Source organism: Pongo abelii, chromosome 22 (assembly GCF_028885655.2).
Source record: "Pongo abelii isolate AG06213 chromosome 22, NHGRI_mPonAbe1-v2.0_pri, whole genome shotgun sequence".
Taxonomy (NCBI): domain Eukaryota; kingdom Metazoa; phylum Chordata; class Mammalia; order Primates; family Hominidae; genus Pongo; species Pongo abelii.
Genome location: NC_072007.2, coordinates 28,962,648 through 28,978,873, shown reverse-complemented (window position 1 = coordinate 28,978,873; position 16,226 = coordinate 28,962,648). Strand labels below are relative to the sequence as shown.

General features: G+C 38.7%; 1 long non-coding RNA gene across 1 annotated transcript in view; it reads right to left on the bottom strand.

The window, feature by feature from the left end:
• Positions 1–758: 758 nt before the first annotated feature.
• LOC129052422 (uncharacterized) overlaps positions 759–16,226 on the bottom strand; it is a 55,646-nt gene continuing 40,178 nt past the window's right edge. Inside the window, exons 4-6 of the long non-coding RNA XR_008517448.2 lie at positions 15,417–15,501; positions 9,693–9,861; positions 759–880 (exon numbers count right to left, since the gene is read on the bottom strand). This is a non-coding gene — a long non-coding RNA (uncharacterized LOC129052422). The remainder of the gene's footprint in view (positions 881–9,692; positions 9,862–15,416; positions 15,502–16,226) is intronic.

Here is a 16,226-nt window from a genome sequence, read left to right as displayed (position 1 = left end):
CACAAACTACATAAAGCAATGTAGAATCAGAGATGAGGCAGTCTCTTTCTTCAAGAATTATAGTCACATAGATAACTATTATGAAACAAAGCTCAGTGTTAGAGAAATTCTTGGGATGTTATTAGAGAGAGAACCTGAAATGTGGATTGTGAAGTGGTACTAGATATGATACAGAAAAGATAAAGAGAAGTTGATCAAAGAAAACTCTAGGACATTTCAGGAAGAAAAGAACACTGAGTAAATAATTATGACAAGAAACATCACAGTATTGGTGAAGCAATACAAGTATCTATCCAGAGATAGCGACAGATTTCATAGGCTAAGGGCTCAGTCTCACAAGAGTTCTACGTGGTTAAATATAAAGTGCAAAGCTAGGATTTAAAAGAAAAGTTGACATAGATCAGTAAGTACAAAGTTATGAAAGAAAATTGTTAAGAAGTTTGAGAATTTCTACATAAGGAGGAGCTAAAAAACAATAGAATGTTTTGGTGACAGCAACATGGTCAGGTTTTTTAAAAGGTAGATCACTTTCTCTGCTACGGTATAAACAGATTCATGGGAGATAAGATGATACAGCAGAGGAATGTAGGAAGTTACTGCATTTGATTAAGAGAGAGATTCTAGAGAGGAGGCAGAGCAAGATGGCTAAGTAGACTCCCTTTAAAGACCATTCCCCCTCCCCACAGGAACACGAAACTAAACAACTATTCACACAGAAAGCCACCTTCATAAGAACCAAAAATCAAATGAGCGATAAGAGTACCTGGTTTTAACATCAAGAGGCACTGAAGAGGGTAGGAAAGACAGTCTTGAATTGCGAACAGCAACCCTCGTTCATCCGCTGGCGTTAGCCGTACGACACAGGCAGAGAATCTGTGAGCTAGGGGAGAAAGAGTGCCGTGATTGTGGGACTTTGCATTGAAACTCACAGCTGCCTGACATACTGGAAAGCAACACTGGGCAGAATTCAGTCAGAGCCCACAGAGGCAGCATTTAAACCAGTACTAGCCAGAGGCAAATTGTCCATCTAAGTGGTTGAAACCTCAGTTGTGGCAAGCCCCAACACCATGTGCTAAAGCACACTGGATCCTAAATAAATATAAAAGGCGTCCGGGTGTGGTGGCTCACGCCTGTAATCCCAGCACTTTGGGAGGCCAAGGCGGGCGGGTCACGAGGTCCAGAGATCTAGAACATCCTGGCCGACATGGTGAAACCCCGTCTCTACTAAAAATACAAAAATTAGCCAGACATGGTGGTGGGCGCCTGTAGTCCCAGCTACCCAGGAGGCTGAGGCAGGAGAATCACTTGAACCGGGGAGGCGGAGGTTGCAGTGAGCGGAGATCGGACCACTGCATGCCAGCCTGGCGACAGAGCGAAACTTCGTCTCAAATAAATAAATAAACAAATACGAAAGGCAATCTAGGACACAAGGAGTGCAATTACTGGAAAAGTTCTGGTGGTGTGGTGGCTTGGAGCCAGTAGACTTGGAGTGCCTGTGACCTACTGAGATACAAGCAAGGGCAGCTTAGGGAGTGCTTGTGTCACCCCTCCCCCACCCCCAGGCAGCAGAGCTCACAGTTCTGGGACATTCTCCTTCCTGTTGCTTGAGGAGAGAAGAGAGAGTAAAGAGGACTTTGTCTTGAAACTCAAACACCAGCTCAGCCACAGAAGGACAGGGCACCATGCAGAGTCCGGAGGTCCTCATTCTAGTCCCTACCTTCCAAATGACATTTTTAGACATAGCCTAGGCCCAGAAGGAAATTTGCCATCTTGAAGGGAAGAACTCAGTTCTGCAGTAACTTATCACCCCTAGCGCTGTCTCATGTTAGAATTATCTGGAGATCTGCTTGTTTGAAAGCATCTAGCACCTCCCCTTCACTCTTTCTCTCTCTCTTGCTAGCCATGTGAAGATGTGTCTGCTTCCTCTTTGCCTTCCGCCATGATTATAAATGTCCTAAGGCCTCCCCAGAAGCAGAAGACTGTACAACCCACAGAACAGAGAGTTGATTAAACCTCTTTTCTTTATAAATTACACAGTCTCAGGTATGTCTTTATAGCGGTGTAAGAATGAACTAATGCAATCACCAATGTTGGAGATTGGGCCTGGTGAGAGGTGATTGAGTCATGGGAGTGGATTCTTCATGAATGATTTAGCACCATCCCCCGACGTTGATACTGTATAGTGTGTGAGTTCTCACAAGATCTGGTTGTTTAAAAGTGTGTAGCACATGCCCCGTCTCTCTTCCTCCTGCTCTGGCCATGTGTGACATGCCTGCTTCCCCTTCACTTTTTGCCATGATTGAAAGTTTTTCGAGGCCTTTCCAAAAGATGGAGCAAATGCCAGCATCATGCTTCCCGTAGAGCCTTTGGAATCATGAGCCAATTAAACATCTTTTCTTTATAAATCACCCAGTATCAGGTATTTTTATAGTAATGCAAGAGCAGACTAATATAGTCAGTCATGTCATACAAATTCAAGGCTACATTACTAGCTAGAGACTTTGATGCCCCGCTTTCAACATTGGACAGATCTTCCAGAGAGAAAAACAACAAAGAAACATCGAACTGAATCTGCATTATGGAGCAAATGGGCCTAACAGATATTTACAGAGCATTTCATTCAATGCCTACATTATTTTCCTCAGCACATGCATTATTCTCCTGGAGATACCATATATTAGCCCAAAAATTAAGTCTTAAAAAAGTAAAAAAAAAACAACAAAAAACAAAATGAAATCACATCAGGTATCTCCTCTACCTACAATAAAATAAAACCAGAAGTAAATAATAAGAACTTTGGAAACTACACAAAAACATGAAAACTAAACAATATGCTCCTGGATGACTAGTGAAAAAATTAAGAAGGATGATGGTCAATGAAAAAATTAAGAAGGACATACAAAATTTCCTGAAACAAATGAAAATGGATACACAACTTACTAAAATCAACAGGATACAGCAAAAGCAGTACTAAGAAGAAAGTATTAATATACTTTCATGTGACAGACAGCAGGATGCCAGTTTTGATCTGGGCTTGTACACAGTCAGTCTTTCTTTGGCAACCCAGCAGTGTGTCTGTGCAGGTGTTTTAGTATTAGTCCAGGGATTACAGCACTTGCTATGGAGCTGGCTAGTAACTTCCATAACCAGAATTAAGTGACAAGTGTGGAAAGTGCTCCAGGTGTATGCACTGAAATGGTGCTCTCTCTCATCACATGTGGAACAGGAGAGCCATTGCTGCCATAGTTTCTCCTGGGTGTTGAGATTTGTAGCTAAGGCCAACTGGGCAACCTGGAACTAGTCTGTATGTGACATTCCTGGCTGTCTCAGCCTGCCTCTCGAAGAACCTGGTTCAGTGGGGCCCTCTCTGCTCCATGCCCAGGCATATGTCCAGACACTAAGAGTGCCCTTTCACATGAATTAAAAGCTTAAGCTGTCCCACTCTTCTTGTGCATAAATTGGGGTGCAGCAGGACCCTCTCTCTTCTGCACCTAGGCAGATATTCAGGCATTCAGAGCACTTGCTCTCCAGGATCAGCAGCCTGAGCCACCCCACCATTCCTACACATAGATTGGGGACTGGTGTGGCCCTCCCTGCTCCATGCCCAGGCAGATCTCCAGGCAGTCAAAACACTCCCTCACACAGGGAGGAACTAGCCTGTATGTGACATTCCTGTGTGTCACAGCATGCTTCTCTAAGAAGCTGATGCAGTGGGGACCTCTCTGCTCCATGTCCAGGCTTAACCCTCCTTTCCACCTTAACCCTCCTTTCCATAGATTGTGGTGCAGTGAGGTCCTCCCTACTCAACACTCAGATAGAGCTCCAGGCATTCAGAACACTTGTACACCTGAATCAGCAGCCTAAGTTGCCCATCCCTCCTGTGCAGAGATTGTGATCCAATGGGGCCCATCTGTAGTGGGCATGGCCAGTCTGGCCTTGCCCATATGGGTCCCCACCTTACAGGGATAAGCAGGGAACTCAGACCACTGTGCACTCCATGGATTAGCTCATTGCCTGAAGCAACGAGACTTTCTCCCAGTAAACAATGACTATATGTTTACCCATTTGCATTGGCCACAGTTGGCTCATACCCATCAGCTCAATCTGGTAGCCTGTAGTTTGAACCATACAGCCCAATATAAAACCAGCCAACATCAGTGCATAGAGATATAGAAGCAAAGCCAAAAGATCCCATCCGACATTCTGTGCAGTCATATCCTCTAGGAAAGAGGTAGAGGTAGAAAAATAATAATAAGACAGGGAAAGAAAAAAGAAGAAAAATGACATCTCCATAAAAACAGTTACAAAACCTAGAAGTGCCAGCATCTCCAGATGGGAAGGAACCAGCACCATGTAAAATCTGAATACTGTGACACCACCATGGGATCATACTAGCTCTCCTGCAATGGTCCTATACCAAAACAGAAACTCAGACATGGTAGACAAAGAATTCAAAGCAAGGAAGCTCAATAAGATTCAGGAAAATGTTCAAAATCAACAGAAAGGAACTTCTAAAACAATCCAGGAAATTAAGGAAGAGCTAAATATCTGGAAATAAATCAATCAGAGCTTCTGGAATTGAAAAACTCACTTAAGATATTTCAAAATTCAATTGAAAGTTGTATCAATATACAAGACTAAGCAGAAGAAATGATTTCAGTGCTTGAAGACAAGTCTTTGGAAGTAATTTGGTTAGATAAAAATTTTAAAAATAATTAAAGAAAGGGACAAGGTGTTTGAGAAATATGGGATCATGCAAACAAACAAACAAAAAACCCTGTATATTACTGGCATTCCTGAGAAAGGAGGAAAAGTAAACAACATGAAAAACACATTTTATTTGAGGGATAAATAAAAAAATTTCTCTAGTCTTGCCAGAGAAATAGAGATTCAGATATAATAAATCCAGAGAACATCAGTGAGATAATATACAAAATAAACACCACCAAGACATATAGTCACCGAGACTTTCCAAGGTCAGTGCTAAAGAAAAAATCTTAAAGTTAGAGAATAAGGTCAGGTCATATACTAAGGAAACCCCATCAGGCTAACAGTAGACTTCTTAGGAGAAACCAGAAGAGATGGGGGCCTAGTTTCAGCATTCTTAAAAACAAAAAAAGGAAAAAGAATAAGAAATTCCAACCAAGAATGAAGCTGTCAAACTAAGCTTCATAAGTAAAAAAGAAATAAAATCTTTTCCAACAAACAATGGCAAAAGGATTTTTTTTTACCATTAAACCAACCTTATAAGTCATCTTCAAGGGAGTTATAAATGTGGAAACAAAAGAAAAATACCTACTACCAAAAAAATCTTCCCACATGTAAGTACATAATCCACAAACTCTATAAAGCAACTACACAATGGAAACTGAAAAGCAACCTGCTAAGAAATCCATAAGATGATCAAAACCTCACATATCAATTTTTTTTTTTCTGAGATGGAGTTTTGCTCTTGTTGCCCAGGCTGGAGTGCAATGCCGTGACCTCGGCTCACTGCAAACTCCATCCCGCAGGTTCAAGTGATTCTCCTGCCTCAGCCTACCAAATTGCTGGGATTACAGGTACCTGCCCCCACACCTGGCTAATTTTTTGTATTGTTAGTAGAGACATGGGGTTTTGCCATGATGACCAGGCTGGTCTCCAACTCCTGACCTCAGGTGATCCACCCACCTTAGCATACCAAAGTGCTGGGATTCCAGGTGTGAGCCACTGTGCCTGGCTGCACATATCCAATATTAACTTTGGAGGTAGACAGTCCTATTGCCACACTTAAAAGGAACAGAGTGGCAAGTTGGATTTAATAAAAGACCAAACTGTTGGTTGTCATCAAGAGACCCATCCCATATGTAACAACATTTATAGGCTCAAAGTAAAGGGGTGGAGTAAGATTGAAGTCTTAGGGGTCCTAAATATATATGTACCCAATATTAGAGCTCCTGGATTTATAAAACAAGTACTTCTGGACCTATGAAAATACTTAGCTACACAATAATAGTGAGGGACTTCAATACTCCACTGACAGCATTAGAGGAATCACCAAGAGAGAAAACCAACATAAATTTTGAACTTAAATTCAATACTTGACCAATTTGACCTAATAGACGTCCATAGACTATTCCACCCATCAACCATAAGTACACATATATACACAACCAAGAATACACGTTCTTCTCATCTGCATAGAGTACATATTATAAGATTGACCACATTCTTGGACATAAAATCTTAATGAAATTTTAAAATTGAAATCATGGCAACCATAATCTCAAATGACAGTGGAATAAAAGTAGAAATGAATTCTAAGAAGATCTCTTAAAATGACACAATTAGTTGGAAATTTAACAAACTAATCCTGAATGACTTCTGGATAAATAACAAAATTAAGGTAGAAATTTTTAAAAAATGAAAACAGATACAGAAATATACCAAAATCTCTGGGATGTAGCAAAATGTTAACAGAATAATTTATAGCTGTAAACGCATTTGTCAAAAATTTAGAAAGATCTCAAATTAGCAATCTAACATCACACCTAAAGGAACTAGAAAAACAAAACCAAAATAACCCCAAAGCTACCAGGACAATAGAAATAAATAAGAGAGCAAAGCTGAACTAAAATGAGACCCAAAAATTCTTACAAAGGATGAGCAAATTAAAAGTTGATTTTTTAAAGGATAAACAACAATGATAAACTGCTAGCTAGATTAACCAAAAGAGAGAATCAAATAAGCACAATCAGAAATGACAAACGTGATATTACAAGTGATCACACAGAAATACAAAAGATTCTCAGACTATTATGAACACCTCTGTGCACACAAACTAGAAACTATAGAGGAAATGAATAAATTTATAGAAATACCAATCTCCAAATATTGAATCAAGAAGAAATTGAAGTCCTGAACAGAACAATAGAATTCCACAATTGAATCAGTCAAGAAAGACTACCAACCAAAAAAAAATCCTGTATGAGTGGATTCACACCTGAATTAGACCAGACACACCGAGAAGAGCTGGTACTAATTATACTAAAAGTACTCCAAGAATTTGAGGATGATCAACCCTTACTTAACTTACTCAACAAAACCAGCATTACCCTGATATCGACAACTGGCAAAGACACAAGAAAAAATGAAAACCACAGGCCAATGTCCCTGATGAACATATATTTGAAAATCCTCAACAAAATTGTAGCAAACTGAATCCAGCAGCACATCAAAAAGGTAATACACCATAATCAAGTAGGGCTTATTCCTGGGATGCAAGTTTAGTTCAATATATGCAAATCAATTAATGTGATCTTTGCATAAGCAGAATTTATAACAAAACCATAAGATTATTTCTGCAAATGTAGAGAAAGGTTTTCATAAAGTCCATTATCCTTTCATGTTAAAAACCCTCAACAAACTATGCATCAAAGGAATACACCTCAAAATAATTAGAGCCATCTATAACAAACCCACAGCCAACATCATACTGAACAGGCAAAAGCTGGAAGCATTCCCTTTAAAACAGGAAAAAGATAAGGATGCCTACTCTCATCACTCCTATTCAATATAGGAGTGAAAGACCTACCCAGAACAATCAGGCAACACAAAGAAATAAAAGACACGTAAATCGGAAAAGAAGTCCCATTCTCTCTCTCTCTTTTTTTTTTTTTTTTTTGAGAGGAGATCTCACTCTGTGTCTCAGGCTGGTGTGCATTGGCACAACCTAGACTCACTGCAACCTCCGCCTCCCAGGTTCAAGCAATTCTCGTGCCTCAGCCTTCCAAGTAGCTGGGATTACAGGTCTCCCTGCCACCACACCCAGTTAATTTTTGTATTTTTAGTAGAGACGGGGTTTCACCATGTTGGCCAAGCTAGTCTCGAACTCCTGACCAGGTGATTTGTCCGCCTCAGCCTCCCAAAGTGTTGGGATTATAAGTGTGAGCCTGGCAGAAAAGAAGTTCCACTCTTCCTTTGCTGATGATATGGTTCTATACCTAGAAAACCCTTAAGACTTCACCAAAAGCCTCTTAGACTTGAAAAAATGACTTAAGTAAAGTTTCAGGATATAAAAATCAATGTAAAAAATGATTAACATTGCCATACACTAATAACATTTAAGCTGAGAGCCATATCAAGAACTAAATCCTATTTACAATAGTTACAATACAATAAAATAACATATCAAGGAATACATCTAACCAAGGATGTAAAAGATCTCTGCAAGGAGCACAACAAAACACTGCTGAAAGAAATAAGAGATAACACAAATGGAAAAACATCTTATACTCATGGACTGGAAGAATTAATATTATTAAACTGGCTATACTACCCAAAACAGTCTACAAATTCAATCCTATTTCTATCAAACTACCTACATCCTCTTTCATAAAATTCAAAAAAATTCTAAAATTCACGTGGAACTAAAAAAGAGCCCAGATTACCAAAGCGATCATAAGTTAAAAGAAAAAAGCTGGCGCCATTGCACTCCAGCCTGGGTGACAGAGTGAGACTCCGCCTCAAAAAAAAAAAAAAAAAACAAAGCTGGAGACATCATATTACCTGCCTTCAAACTATACTGTAAGGCCACAGAAATCAAAATGGCATGGTATTGGTACAAAAAAAGGCACGTAGACCAATGGAACAGATTAGAGAACCTGGAAATAAAGTAACATACATAAAACCATCTGATCCTTGACAAAGCCAATAAAAATAAACAGTGGTAAAAAGACTTCCTATTTAATTAGTGGTGCTAGGATAACTGTCTAGCCACAGGCAGAATAAAACTGAACCCTACCTTTCACCATATCCAAAAATTAACTCAATCTGGATTACATATTTAAATTTAAGACCTCATACTATACAAATTCCAGAAGAAAACTGAGGAAATATATTTCTGGTGATTGACCTTGGCAAATAACTTGTGACTAAATCCTCAAAAGCAATTGTAGAGGCATGGCACAGTGGCTCACGCCTGTAATCCCAGCACTTTGGGAGGCTGAGGTGGGTGGATCACCAGGTCAGGAGATTGAGACCATTCTGGCTAACATGGTGAAACCCTGTCTCTACTAAAAATACAAAAAATTAGCCGGGAGTGGTGGCGGGCGCCTGTAGTCCCAGCTACTGGGGAGGCTGAGGCAGGAGAATGGCGTGAACCTGGGAGGTGGAGCTTGCAGTGAGCCGAGATTGTGCCACTGCACTCCAGCCTGAGCGACAGAGCGAGACTGTCTCAAAAAAAAAAAAAAAAAGCAATTGCAGAAAAACAAAAATTGACAAATGAGAATTAGTTAAACTAAAGAGCTTCTACACAGCAAAATAAACTATCAACAGAGTAAACAGAGAACCCAAATAATGGGGAAAATATTTTCAAACTATGCATTTGACAAAGGTCTAATATTCAGAATCTATAAGAAAATTAAACAACTCGACAAGTGAAAAACAACTCCATTAAATAGTGTCAAAAGACTTAAACAGACCCCTTTACAAAGATATACAAATGACCAACAGACATATGAGAAAATACTCAACATCACTGACCAGTCAGAATGGCTATTATTGGAAAGATAAAACATGCTGGCAAAATTGTGGAGAAAAAAAAATGCTTATACACTGTTGTTGGGAATGTAAATTAGTCCAGCTTTTCTTGAAAGTAGTTTGCACAAAGTGGGTACATTTTTTGCTAATGGTCTGAAAGCAAGGTGCCTCACCTGAAGCTTAAGATCTTCTTCCAGACTGATTTGGCTTGTTAGAATATTTTCTTTTGGTCATAGGACTGAGATTCCAGCCTTCCTGCTTGCTGTTGGGAAGAGGAGGCCATTCTCAGCGCTGGGAGATTGCCTGCTGTTTTCTGCCCTCTCCACAACATGGCAGTTGTTCCTTCAAGGCCAGAAAGAAAATATCTTTGTTGCTTTTAACCTGAAGTTCCTTCACTCTGACTTCTAGACCTATATACAAAAGACTCACATAGGTCAGGCCAACATATATAATCTTCTATTTTATTTATTCAAGATCAACTAATTAGTGACCTTAGTACATCTGCAAAATCTCCTTTTTCATGTAATATGGCATAATCATGAGAGTTTTATTGCATCAAACTCAAAGGTTCTGAGTACATTTAAGATGAGGAAATTATATAAGTCATGTGGAACAAAGGTTGGAAATCTTGGGGTCATTTTACAAGTATTATTATGTTACAATGATAGTTATTAACCTTCAAAATATATATATATATACTATTCAACATACATGAAAAAAGTAAAACATGGTATCCTCCATCCCCGTCTCATTGTATTTTCTGATATTATCATTCATCTGATTACTTTTCTTTAAAATTTTCTCCTACATTGTATTAAATGTGTATCCCACTTTGAAATTCATAAAAAAATTTTGAAAATTGATGTGGAAAGAGCATGAGACAACAAAGGCATCCACGGGAGGAAAAGATAGAAGGAGGTATTTTTTACATAAGGGAAACATATGATTCTATGAACTCCCATGATGACTTAAAAGAATATTTTATCTTCTGTAGCCATGGGATTGATATAAAAAAAACCAATTACTTTCCAAGTAAAGATGTATCATGCAAATGAAATGAGGAAATTCTGTGGGGTTCTTACGTGAATGTGAGAATGTTTATTAGGAAAACTTGAAAAACCCTGAATATAGAATGAGAGAATTCATACGTATTCTTATAGAGATGATTACTTACACTCTCCACTCCCCCATCTTCTTTTACTTTGCTTTTAAGAAGAAAGTCACTTCCCCGACTAAGAATATTAACATTCCTTTGCTTTAAAATGTTTTTTTAAAATAGTGCAGTATTTATTTTTATAAAAGTAAAATCACTTTTTTTCTATATATCCTTCGGTGAATAGCTTTTTCATCTAACAATGTATCTTGGATAACTTTCCATGTTGCTACTTATGGATCTATATTTTTCTTTCTTTTTTTATATATATGTGTTTTTTTATTGTACTTTAAGTTCTAGGGTACATGTGCACAACATGCAGGTTTGTTACATATGTATACATGTGCCATGTTAGTGTGCTGCCCCCTTTAACTCACCATTTACATTAGGTATATCTCCTAATGCTATCCCTCCCTCCTCCCCACAACCCACAACAGGCCCCAGTGTGTGATGTTCCCCTTCCTGTGTCCAAGTGTTCTCATTGTTCAATTCCCACCTATGAGTGAGAACATGTGGTGTTTGTTTTTTTTTGTCCTTGCGATAGTTTGCTGAGAATCGTGGTTTCCAGCTTTATCCATGTCCCTACAAAGGACATGAACTCATCCTTTTTCATGGCTGCATAGTATTCCATGGTGTATATGTGCCACATTTTCTTAATCCAGTCTATCATTGTTGGACATTTAGGTTGGTTCAAAGTCTTTGCTACTGTGAGTAGTGCTGCAATAAACATACATGTGCTTGTGTCTTTATAGCACCATGATTTATATTCCTCTGGGTATATACCCAGTAATGGGATGGCTGGGTCAAATGGTATTTCTAGTTCTAGATCTCTGAGGAATTGCCACACTGTCTTCCACAATGGTTGAACTAGTTTATGGTCCCACCAACAGTGTAAAAGCGTTCCTATTTCTCCACATCCTCTCCAGCACCTGTTGTTTCCTGACTTTTTAAGGATTGCCATTCTAACTGGTGTGAGATGATATCTCATTGTGGTTTTGATTTGCATTTCTCTGATGGACAGTGATGATGAGCATTTTTTCATGTGTCTGTTGGCTGCATAAATGTCTTCTTTTGAGAAATATCTGTTCATATCCTTTGCCCACTTGTTGATGGAGTTGTTTGTTTTTTTCTTGTAAGTTTGTTTGAGTTCTTTGTAGATTCTGGATATTAGCCCTTTGTCAGATGAGTAGATTGCAAAAATTTTCTCCCATTCTGTAGGTTGCCTGTTCACTCTGATGGTAGTTTCTTTTGCTGTGCAGAAGCTCTTGAGTTTAATTAGATCCCATTTGTCAATTTTGGCTTTTGTTGCCATTGCTTTTGGTGTTTTAGACATGAAGTCCTTGCCCATGCCTATGTCCTGAATGGTATTGCCTAGGTTTTCTTCTAGGGGTTTTATGGTTTTAGGTCTAATATTTAAGTCTTTAATCCAACTTGAATTAATTTTTGTATAAGATGTAAGGAAGGGATCCAGTTTCAGCTTTCTACATATGGCTAGCCAGTTTTCCCAGCACCATTTATTAAATAGGGAATCCTTTCTCCATTGCTTGTTTTTGTCAGGTTTGTCAAAGATCAGATAGTTGTAGATGTGTGGTATTATTTCTGAGGGCTCTGTTCTGTTCCATTGGTCTATATCTCTGTTTTGGTACCAGTACCATGCTGTTTTGGTTACTGTAGCCTTGTAGTATAGTTTGAAGTCAGGTAGCATGATGCCTCCAGCTTTGTTCTTTTGGCTTAGGATTGACTTGGCAATGTGGGCTCTTTTTTGGTTCCATACGAACTTTAAAGTAGTTTTTTCCAATTCTGTGAAGAAAGTCATTGGTAGCTTGATGGGGATGGCATTGAATCTATAAATTACCTTGGGCAGTATGGCCATTTTCATGATATTGATTCTTCCTATCCATGAGCATGGAATGTTCTTCCATTTGTTTGTATCCTCTTTTATTTCTTTGAGCAGTGTTTTGTAGTTCTCCTTGAAGAGGTCCTTCACATCCCTTGTAAGCTGCATTCCTAAGTATTTTATTCTCTTTGAAGCAGTTGTGAATGGGAGTTCACTCATGATTTGGCTCTCTGTTTGTCTGTTATTGGTGTATAAGAATGCTTGTGATTTTTGCACACTGATTTTGTATCCTGAGACTTTGCTGAAGTTGCTCATCAGCTTAAGGAGATTTTGGGCTGAGACAATGGGGTTTTCTAAATATACAATCATGCCATCTGCAAACAGAGACAATTTGACTTCCTCTTTTCCTAATTGAATACCCTTTATTTCTTTCTCCTCCCTGATTGTCCTGGCCAGAACTTCCAACACTATGTTGAATAGGAGTGGTGAGAGGGCATCCCTGTCTTGTGCCAGTTTTCAAAGGGAATGCTTCCAGTTTTTGCCCATTCAGTATGATATTGGCTGTAGGTTTGTCATAAATAGCTCTTATTATTTTGAGATATGTCCCATTAATACCTAATTTATTGAGAGTTTTTAGCATGAAGGGCTGTTGAATTTTGTCAAAGGCCTTTTCTGCATCTATTGAGATAATCATGTGGTTTTTGTCTTTGGTTCTGTTTATATGCTGGATTACGTTTATTGATTTACATATGTTGAACCAGCCTTGCATCCCAGGGTTGAAGCCCAGTTGATCATGGTGAATAAGCTTTTTGATGTGCTGCTGGATTCTGTATGCCAGTATTTTATTGAGGATTTTTGCATCGATGTTCATCAGGGATATTGGTCTAAAATTCTCTTTTTTTGTTGTGTCTCTGCCAGGCTTTGGTATCAGGATGATGCTGGCCTCATAAAATGACTTAGGGAGGATTCCCTCTTTTTCTATTGATTGGAATAGTTTCAGAAGGAATGGTACCAGTTCCTCCTTGTACCTCTGGTAGAATTCGGCTGTGAATCCATCTGGTCCTGGACTTTTTTTGGTTGGTAAGCTATTAATTAATGCCTCAATTTCAGAGCCTGTTATTGGTTTATTCAGAGATTCAACTTCTTCCTGGTTTAGTCTTGGGAGGGTGTATGTGTCTAGGAATTTATCCATTTCTTCTAGATCTTCCAGTTTATTTGTGTAGAGGTGTTTGTAGTATTCTCTGATGGTAGTTTGTATTTCTGTGGGATCGGTGGTGATATCCCCTTTATCATTTTTTATTGCATCTATTTGATTCTTCTCTCTTTTCTTCTTTATTAGTCTTGCTAGTGGTATATTGATTTTGTTGATCTTTTCAAAAAACCAGCTCCTGGATTCATTGATTTTTTTGAAGGGTTCTTTGTGTCTCTATTTCCTTCAGTTCTGCTCTGATCTTAGTTGTTTCTTGCCTTCTGCTAGCTTTTGAATGTGTTTGCTCTTGCTTTTCTAGTTCTTTTAATTGTGATATTAGGGTGTCAATTTTAGATCTTTCTTGATTTCTCTTGTGGGCATTTAGTGCTGTAAATTTCCCTCTACACACTGCTTTAAATATGTCCCAGAGATTCTGGTATGTTGTGTCTTTGTTCTCGCTGGTTTCAAAGAACATCTTTATTTCTGCCTTCATTTCGTTATGTACCCAGTAGTCATTCCAGAGCAGGTTGTTCAGTTTCCATGTAGCTGAGCAGTTTTGAGTGAGTTTCTTAATCCTGAGTTCTAGTTGGAATGCACTGTGGTCTGAGAGACAGTTTGTTATAATATGTGTTCTTTTACATTTGCTGAGGAGTGCTTTACTTCCAACTATGTGGTCAATTTTGGAATAGGTATGGTGTGGTGCTGAGAAGAATGTATATTCTGTTGATTTGGGGTGGAGAATTCTGTAGATGTCTATTAAGTCCGCTTGGTGCAGAGCTGAATTCAATTCCTGGATATCCTTGTTAACTTTCTGTCTCATTGTTCTGTCTAATGTTGACAGTGGGGTGTTAAAGTCTCCCATTATTATTGTGTGGGAGTCTAAGTCTCTTTGTACGTCTCTAAGCACTTGCTTTATGAATCTGGGTGCTCCTGTATTGGGTGCATATATATTTAGGATAGTTAGCTCTTCTTGTTGAATTGATCCCTTGTTTGAGGCAGATGCCTTTCAAGGGGATGCTGATTGTTTTTAAGACTCACAGGTACCATCCCTCATGTCTTCCTGACCCAGAATTAAATAGCCAGCATATTCTCAAAAGAATAAGGATAAATCACAACCTGAAAGGGGATAGAAGAAAAGCCAAAAGATCTGCCTGATTTTTCTCAATTCGTATCAACTGAAACCTGGAAATGCATGTGGGGAAGAATTCTAAGTGTGTTATTTTATGAGGAAAAAAATTATAATATTAGATGGGATTTAATTATTAATATTGGTTACAGCTTGAGCAACAATGAGTATCTATAATAGTTTACTTGATGAATAACTGAAATCTGGATGCTATGTTGGCCTACGTTAAATAGAATGGAAATACTAGAACTTAACTGGCATGTAAAGCAGGGGAAAAAATGAAAGTGCTTAGGAAGAGGAAGTAACTACAGTAGATTCAGCATGGATTATTCACTTATCCAAGCTAATCATATTTCCAAGAAAAGCTCGGAGAATATCTCCTTCACTAGTGAATTGAGAAGAATCCAGAAGATAGTTCATTTATAAGTGACTTGAAAAGTTAACAACGATGAGAACAGTACCAACATGCTTGGAAAGGATAGCCCTATAATGGCTATCTTTGTCAGGTCCATGATAACAGGTGTTACGTCTTAATTTAAGTAGTGGTAATGAGATTGTGCAGTGGCGTAGGCCAACATCTAATAGCTCTTACCTGTATCTTTAAGCTGGGTGTGGTTAGCAGTAATCACAATGTTTTGGTCTGCAGAGACTTGACGAAGTGAGTATTCGAGGTGTTCCTGGGAATGAGAACAATAGATATGATGGCTTTGTTATGTGCTCACTTGGCTAAGCTGAAGAGTATTTCCCAGAATTCCCTTTTTATATGCTTCTAATAAGGGTGCCAGCAAGGCAGGAAGCAACCGTTTTGTAGGATGTGCATGGATAGTCTGTTAACTCACCTCATTAGCATAAAGCAGCAGCTAGGTCTTCAATTCTCTCTTGCTATACCTTCATTTATTTTGTCTGAATCTTAAGCCACATGTATTACATGCTACTTCTATAACAAAGGACTCTTTGTCACCTTAGGCCACCTCTATGGCAAAGGACTCTGTTTTCGAGGATGCCCTCATCACTAATGTCAGTGGTAACAAGACGAAACATGACTTTCAGTCTGTCCTCCTGTGGTTCCAGACTTCTTGTTATCTTTTCTCCCTGCCTGTCTGTCTGTGGACTTTGGCCTCCAGCATTTGATATAGAAATATCCTTGCAAAGACTGGCTAGTCAATTTCCATTTCCCATAAACCATTTCCCATAATAAATGTCCCGCTTGTTCTGGTCCTCTGAGTGAACCCTGATTGAAACAGAAGGAATCAAGTAAATTATTTATTAATAAGTAAAACAGGGAAAACATAGATTAAAAACAAATTTTCCATAGTTTGAAAAATAATATCTCCTTCAAAATTCATGTTAAAATTTAATACCCAATATAAAGGTATTAAGAGGTGTGCCTTGAGGGCGTGAT